An 8,833-nucleotide genomic window follows, 5' to 3' on the forward strand; every position below is an offset into this window, starting at 1 on the left:
TCATACTGGGAGGAAGAAGTAAAATTCTTTATTCTCAACAACATGATCATGTGCAGAGAAAGTCAGAAGTAATCCACAAGAAAGCTACTGGAATTAATATGTGAGTTTAGCATGATGGCAGAATATAAAAACAATACTTTTTTTAAAAAAAGACTATTCTTATATTCTAGAAACAGACAACTGAACACTGAAATTTCAAAAATACCATTTTGAAGGGAGGAGTGGCCAAGATGGTGGAGTAGAAGGAACCTAAGCTTACCTCCTCTCTTGAGCACACCAAAATCACAACAATCTGCACAACCATTGTTGAAAAAGACTGAAACCTACCCCAAAAGATCCTCTACAACTAAAGACAGAACCATGAAACTGGTAAGAGGGGCAGACTCACGACATAATCAAATCTCATACCACCCTGGGGGAGCGACCCACAAACTGGAGAAAAATTATATTACCAAGGTTCTCCCACAGGAATGAGAGTTCTGAGCCCCACATCAGCTCCCCAGCCCAGGGCTCTGGCACTGGGAAGAGAATCCCCCAGAGCATCTGGCTTTGAAGGCGAGCAGGGTTCAACTGCAGGAGCTCCACAGGACTGAGGGAAACAGAGAATTCACTCTTAAAGGATGCACACAGGGACTTCCCTGGTGGCGCAGTGGTTAAGAATCTGCCTGCCAATGCAGGGGACATAGGTTCAATCCCTGGTCCAGGAAGATCCCACATGCCACAGAGCAACTAAGCCTGAGCACCACAACTACTGAGCCTGTGCTCTAGAGCCCGTGCACCGCAACTACTGAGCCCATGCGCTGCAACTACTGAAGCCTGCATGCTCTGGGGCCCACGTGCCGCAACTATTGAGCCTGCATGCTGCTACTACTGAAGCCCACATGCCTAGAACCCATGCTCTGCAACAAGAGAAGCCACCACAGTAAGAAGCCCGCGCACCGCAATAAAGAGTAGCCCCCACTCACTGCAACTAGAGAAGAAAAAAAAAAAAAGGCCGCTAAAAAATAAAAAAATTAAGGAACTAGAAAAAATTTGACTTGCAAAGAAAGTAAAAAATGTAAAGGACAAATATTGATGCAAACAAACACAATAAACAGCAAATTAAAAAAAAATACCATTTCAAGGACGTGAAGTACCTATGGATAAATTTGACAAGATACAAAGACTTGTACAATGAAAATAACAAAAATTTCTGTGAAAAATTGAAGATAACTTAAAAACTTGTACAGGAAATGGAAGACTCAATATTGTTAAGGTGTGTCAATTTTCCCCATCAATCTAGAGACTCAGTGCAGTCCAATCAGAATCCCAGAGGCTTCTGTAGAAAGAAACTGACAAGCTGTTAAAATGTTGCTCTGAGAACAGGTCCACTAGATTGTTTAAGGGTCCATGGCACAGAAAGAGGTTTAAAGTCCTATCACTCTTCAAACCTTCACTTGCCATGTGTATTCTTTCCAAAAATTGATTTACCTAAGAACAAGTCTGTGTCCTGCAAATTTTCCTTAACCAACTCTTTTTTCACAGTTTTCTCCCACTTGAACAAAGTAAAATATTTTTCTCAGCCATCCCAGTCTTGTTACAGGGTATTTCCCAGGGTATAAAAATCTTTGGCACGCATGCCAAACGGGAAAATGCAATTTGAGAATACATTAATCCTGAAAGTCTCTTAAGAGTAAAGCAAAAAGAAGTTTAGTAAGAAATTCTGAAGAGGGTTGTGCTTTATTTCTTAACAGCAAAACCCCATGCCTTATCTGTCACAGAATTACAATTAAGAAACAAGATAGTCGTCACAGGGCTGTATAGGAACAAGTTTATTTATTTCAATTAATAAGCAAAAACTCCAAGGTTTTGATAAAAGTAAAACATAATCATAATATACCACAATCTAGAAATCAGATACTTTGTAATTATCTAAACCCTTGACAAAAAAATTCAGATGCCATCAACTTAAAACACCAAAAGAAGTACAACGTCTTACCAAATTATTTAGAGAATACACAAGCAAAAGTATTTGGAAGGCCACTGGGCTAAGGCAGCACTAGTTTGTGTCCTATTTCTCAGTTAATTAAATTATATTCATATAATTTACTTTCTATTAAAGATTTGAACTATCTGTAAATAGAAATAAAAATTCACTTTCCTTTTTTAATTTAATGCTGCATTTCTGTAAGCAGTTAGAAAATGTTGCTACTGGCATTATGAAAACATTTATTGCCATGCCAAGTTGTTCTCTATGAACATCTGCTGCTGATTTTGATGGGGAGGTGGAAGAGACATAAAAACGTTATTTAAAAATCTACATATACTTTAACTCTGCCTGAGTAGCTACATATTACATGCCATGCACTTGCCATACACTGGAAATATAGATGTAAATGGAGACATGTCTGATCTTTAGGGACTCAGTCCAGTAGCAGACTCAGATCTGCAAAGATTCATAGCAATTAACTAGAGGTATGAATGTACCATGCTTTGGGAACATGAAGATTGGCTCAAAAATGAAGTGTTTTTTGTAAATCAATTATACTCCAATTAAAAAAAAAAAGTGTTTTTCAGGTAGGAGAAAAGGGAAGGAGCTTCCAGAAAGAAGGATTACTACGTGTCAAGACATGGAGGGAAGACTATACATGACGTGATTTGGAAACTAGAAATAGTTCAGTATGAAAACAAAGGATATTTTCAGAGTTAATAGTCAAATTTGAGATGCCTATCCATCACCCAGAGTCAACACTGGTGTACACAAGGTAGAAATAGACATGGAAATTAATCTGGTGAATTATTTAATATTTATTGAGCACCCACTATGTACCTGATACCACATAAGAAACTGGGGAAGAAAGAAGTAAAGGAAAAATAAGCCATAAAGAGCTTACCATCAAAGGTAAGAGACAGAGAAGTAAACCAACCACAGCATTATTATCCTACAGTAATAAAATGCTGCAGAATATACATACACAGATGCTATAGGAACAAAAAGAAGAGGAACAGACAGAAGAAAGTTTCCCCCAAACAGCAAAATCACAGATGTCTTTAAAGGGGAGGGGGAGTGAACTAGATAGAGAGAATGAGACAAGTGTAGGAGTAAAAACTAGCAGTTCAGATAAAAACTGGAGGAAAAGAGAGAAGTATGGCAAAGGAGACTTAGAAAAGCCAGGTTACCAAGGGCATTAAGTAGTAAGAAACCAAGCTATGATAAGCCACAGATAGGTTTCAGGCATGAGTAAAATAATTAATCACTCCATCATGCAAAGTGAAAGATATACTAGGGGTGGAAGTAGGGAATATGACAAGACTGAAGACAGTGTCAATTTGTACTTCAGGAATTTTATACATACATAATTCAGAATGTATATAGGCCAAAAAACAAAAACAAAAAAAAACAAAACAAAGGAAAGGACACTTGGAAATAGGGATAGAGAAGATAGGAAAGAGACAATAGGTGGAGAGGGTGTCTTAAAGGTGTTAGTTACATGGATATTTATTTTATAATTACATATTAAACTTCATTATGCATTTTAATGTATCATATATCAAATTTTAAACAAACTTTGAGAGGGAGAGGTTGCTGAATTAAGGAAATAGCAGTAAAGAAGGAGAGGAAAGGAAAAATTAAGAAAAGTTAGAACTAAGAGAACTTGGTGACCAACTAGATAATTAGATAATGGAAAGAGACAAAACTAGGAATCCCAGTCAAGTCTCTCATTTCAGAGTCTAGGCGGAGGATGAAGCCATTTACCAAGGCAAGGCTATAGGAGACAATTGCTTGTTTTGTGGGAGGAAAACCTCAATTTTGGACATGTTAAAGTTGAGTTGCCTGAATGACATTAATATGCATATATAGCTAGGAGGCTTTTAGATATGCAGGCCAAAAACTTAGAAAAAAATGTCTCAGCTGAAAATAAAAATGTGGGCACCATGAGCTTAAAGCAGTATAGTAGTTAAGACTACGGGCTTGAAAAAGGTTACCCAAGGAGACCAAAAAAGAATATGTATATCACGAGAGTAACAGAAGGCTACTTTGACGAATGAAGTGGAGGAAAAAAAAAAAAAAAAGAATAAGTATATCATGAGAGTAACAGAAGGCTAAGGACAAAATGAAATGAATGAGTTTATGAAATAAGATCTGAGCTTAAATGAGATTTTGAATCACTGGCAATAGCTTTTTGACATGTGAGAAACCTAGAGACCAAATATATTTTCTTAAAATGATAGCTTTTCAAATTTCACTTGATAAATGAATAAAGAAGTCTTATTTCTCTAAGACAAAATTACAAGTGATAGAAATGTTTATTCGTATAAGTGATTGTCCCTTGTACACCATTTAGTAGAATTCACTTGAAATTCAATATTCCCCTTGTAAATCCCAGCCAAAATAAGACTTGGGGCAGCTTCAGTATGATCCCAAGATTATATCTCCCTACCATCTGATTCAGCCATCACTTGGCTTTTACTAAAACCAGTAGATGAATCTGTTCATACTAGATTTTACATGCACCTGGCATAAGGTGAGTTGGGTATTCGGCACCTGATGGCAGGTGGCTGAAAGGAACTGGCAATTCTTTCAGTTCTGCCTACTCATAAACTCTAGATATAGCAGGATAAAATAAAACTGTGTGAATTTTCAAGTAGCAAAACTCCAAAAGTCCCTTTTTCTACTTCCCCAAGAATAAAATATTCTTTAGTAATTTGATTAGTAATTTGAACAATAAGTAGAATTAGCTTGCATTTTTTGTTGGAAACACTGTAATGCAAATAAAAAGGTTACTGTAATTACATCTGATAATGAAATTATGTTTAGTAACTGTTAGTTACAGAGACTAGACTTTCAATAAGTACAAAATAATACACATTGACTACAAAAAACAACACAAAAAAATACAAATGAATTCAAAATAGTTTTAGTCCTTAAAGAGGTACAAGGGTCTGAGAATTTTAAAATACCACTTATATAGTCATTTGTACAAATACTCATAAAATTTTATAATTTGAAATAAGAATTACATTAACACGACAAATAATTTTGACAAAATGCTTCGTAAAACTTGGTAAAAATTTTGTACCTATACTCCTATATGCAGTGCTTATCTGTTTATATCTAAGATGATCCTGAGATATACTTTTGAAATACATGTTTTTTTTCTTGTAGGGGGGCTTACAGATTACTAGAAGTTTTTAAAAGATACAGTTTTTAAAAAATGGTTAAAAACTTTCTTTGGCCTGTTCAGAAACCATTTAATTTTACTCAGGAAACAAAGATTGTACCAGCTCAATACAATCATTCTCTTTACAACTACAGAAGGTACCTAATTATTATAAGTTGAGCTAGAACAGATTACTTCAGGGGACACACCTGATTTAAGAAACAAACATAAAAAACTAAGAAAACTTAGCAACGTACAGCGAAGCACACATCCATTCAACAAACTACTGGGTACAGAAGAGGTGGAAAACACCATGATAAGGTGCAGTAGCAGAAACAAGAAGTAAAACATTGTTTCTATCATTAAGTTTGTATACAATAAGATTTTAAAAGCAGAATGAGAGGTTATAAGGCAACATATACTTAAATATCAAACTACTAATTTGAACAATAAGTAAAATTTGAGGAGAGATTACATCCAACTCTTTAGAAGGCACTTCCAGCCCATGAACTTAGTATAGCTTTTACTACAGGAAGTCAACCAGACACTTGGAAATTATTGAAATTAAAAAAAAAAAAAAGTAGCAACAGCACTGGGGTGGCAGTGTCTCACTATTCAGCTCCTCTAGCCAGAGAAAGAGGAAAAAGGAATAACTGGGTAGGAAATTAGACAAAATGGTCACTAAGGGCACTTCCCTAGTGCCCTTGATTTAAGAGCATATAAAATCTGAAACACAGCATAGTACAATGTATGAAAACTGAAACTCATAAAGCACTGAAGTGTTGTCTAAAACAATGGTTTTCAAACTCCAAAGCAATGATTTTCAAACTCTGGTGAACATCTAAAAACATCTAATAACATCTAAATGACTGGGTAACTTGTTAAAACATATAGATGTCTATGTACTATCTCAAACCTTTATAATCAGAATCCATAAATGTGCAGTCAAGGCATTTATAGTTTGAGCAGTTCCCCAGGTGATTCTGATGCACAGTGAATTATATAATTAAGCACACAATCTTCAGTGGCAACAAAACCTGGGTTCAAATGCCAGTTCTAATACAAGCACTATGACCACCAACTAGCCTCCCTAACACTAATTCCAATCTTTCTAAAGAGGGAATTGCCACCCATTCCTCAAGTGACTGTTGTGAGGATTAAAGATGATACACAGAAAATGTTTAGTACAATTCCTGGCACATTTAGTAAGCAGTCAATGAATTTTCATTTAAAAAACATTTATTAAGCACTTACACAGTATCAGATTAGGGAAATCTCATTAATTTATTAAGTATTAATAAGCATGGCAACTCTGCAATGGTGTCTTGAGAACATATAATTAGGGGAATCTATCGTAATCAGGAAAGTCTTCCCTGACGTGAGCTGAATGATGAGCAGGCATTAACTGAATGAAAAGGAAAGGAAGAGAGCATTTCCAGGCAAAGGATGCATCATAATCAAAAGCCATATACCTGAAGCAGAACAGAAAGAACAGAGTGACTAGGAGGAGGAAAGAATACCAGAAGGCGCCGTGGAGATGAGGTCGCCAAAGTAATTAAGAGGGACCTAAACAGCCTGTTTAAGATTTTAGTTGAGCTTAAAAACAGTGAAGAGTTTTAAACATGGAGATAATGTGATTAGATCTACATTTTGAAAAAGTCACTCAGTCTGGTGTGGAAAACTACAGAGGGAGCCACAGTAAATGCAGGTAGACCCTAATTAGGAGACCATAAGTACTTCAAATGAGAAACGATGGTGGCTGGAACTAGAGTACTAGTAGGAAGACCAGGAGTATACAGACTCAAGAGATATTCAAAGAGGCAAAATCAAGAGACTTCAAGAGAGACTGATATGAAGCCTGAGAGACAGGAAGTTGTCAAATCTCTACTGCTATAGAAAGGGATGGATGATGAAGCTAGTCACTTGAGTCAAACACAGTAAGAGGACCTCTTTTTCTTGGGGGATAAGTCATGAATTTCAAACATGTGAGTATGAGTAGTTATTCCCAAGTATGGGGTTGATTTTTACAGAAATATTCCAGTGTACGTAAGTACAATGTGCTTCTATTTATTTTATTGGGTGTTTATGGATCTTAGAGACAAAAGGTTTCTGCATGTGTGTTAAGTGGATCTGAACAGAATGAAGGTCCTTCCTTTAGGTTCCGTTCCTTTAGAGTCCCCCAAAAGTGTCTTTTATGACTACAGTTTAATAGTGTCTCAAGAATTCTATTTATACACTCCGCTGATAAATTATTTTAAAACTTTTTAAAAATTAATATTTAAACCAAAAAATAAGAAGCCAAACGAAAAAAGGCCTGCAAAGTCCAAAAGGAAGCTTCAATCACCTGACTTTCAAGCTGTTACCAGAACATGACCGGTTTTACAGTGACAGTCTGGTCTGGAGCATTAACCTTAAACTATATTAATTTTCCAGAATGGAGAGGCTTGCGAATGCGACTTAGAAAACTTCTTACTCATAGAATCCAATTTGTAAAAAAAAAAGTCATACAGATGATTACTGACTTTGATCTACAAAAATACTAGTTTGCAACTTACAATTGTAAGTCACTACTGACATAGTGTTTTTAAGTCGCTTGAGTCTGGAGTCTCAGGAAGACTGTTATGGGAGTTGATGTAACAATACTGGTCCCCTTCGTAACTGATCATAGGTATGTATTCAGTCGGATCCCAAGTTTTTGCAAGCCTCATGGGTCTCAACCTTCTTCCATCCTTTCTCTCCCGCTTAGAAAAACAGGAGTGGAGGAGCCTCGGAGCGGGTATTTAACAAAACACCTGCCCCACCCACCTCACAAACAATAACCTTCCATTCCAGAACTAAAGCTACTGTCAGAAAAGGACGCTGGGCGGTAGGGCCCTAGATGGTAACCCAGGTTATCAGAGGCGGACCTCAGAACCGAGGGGAGCTGTTTGTTCTCACCCAGTCCCAGAGAAGTGTCCAATTTCCCAAAAGGGAATCAAGATCTTCACCACGGAAACCCGAGCTCCCGAGCCGGAGCCGGGGGCTCTCCCTCCAGCAGATGGCTCCAGCCCGGGGTCTCCAGTCGCTTCCAGGCCTATTCGGGAGACTCGGGCCTCCCAGATCCTCTCCCCGGAGCTCGCCGCTCCCCCAGCCCGGCTTCGCGCGGGCGCCCACAGCCCCGCCAGCCCCGCCTGCAGCCGGCAGGCCCGTCACCAGGCAACAGTCGCCAGCCCCGGGGACCTTGGGAGGCCTACCCCGGGCGCGGGTCCTTCCCCATTCCTTCTCGCTGCCTGAGGAGCCCAAGCGAGAGCGCGGCCGTTGAAGGAGGTCGTTCCGTGCCCGTGAGGGGGTCACTCACCTCTTCCCCTTCTCCCCCGGGAGGGGCGGTACTGGGGCTCTTTTCTCCCGCCCCCCCCAAACGCCTCCTGGCTGCTCCTGCTCAGCACCGGTGCCTGGCCACTGCCGCCGGCTTACTCCATAGCCTCTCACACTCGCGCGGCCTCAAAGGCTGGAACCGGAGGAGGGAAGGGGGAGGGGAGGGGAGGGACTGGGGAGGAAGAGTAAGGGAGGTGGAAGAAGACCGAAAGACCAGCCAGTCCGGGCATGACGTCACTTCCGGCTTGTTCGGAAGGGGCGGGTCCGGGACGTCTTTGGCCTCCGCCTCCCGAGAACAGGGTGGGGGCGGGGTTACGGCCCGGGGGAGGAGCCCGGCG

The 8,833-nt window shown here is 39.3% G+C and overlaps 1 protein-coding gene across 2 annotated transcripts in view; it reads right to left on the reverse strand.

Annotated features, from left to right (window-relative positions):
• Positions 1–8,680, reverse strand: part of SCYL2 (SCY1 like pseudokinase 2) — a 59,685-nt gene extending 51,005 nt beyond the window's left edge. Inside the window, exon 1 of one of the 2 annotated variants that reach the window (XM_081248391.1) lies at positions 8,479–8,680. The gene's annotated coding sequence lies outside the window, so the exon portion shown is untranslated. Of the gene's footprint in view, positions 1–8,374; positions 8,457–8,478 lie in introns of those variants that run through there. The other variant, XM_081248392.1, reaches the window with a different exon arrangement.
• Positions 8,681–8,833: the final 153 nt, after the last annotated feature.

The sequence above is a fragment of the Mesoplodon bidens genome (genome assembly GCF_964165515.1).
Source record: "Mesoplodon bidens genome assembly, chromosome: 11".
NCBI classification, from domain to species: Eukaryota; Metazoa; Chordata; class Mammalia; order Artiodactyla; family Ziphiidae; genus Mesoplodon; species Mesoplodon bidens.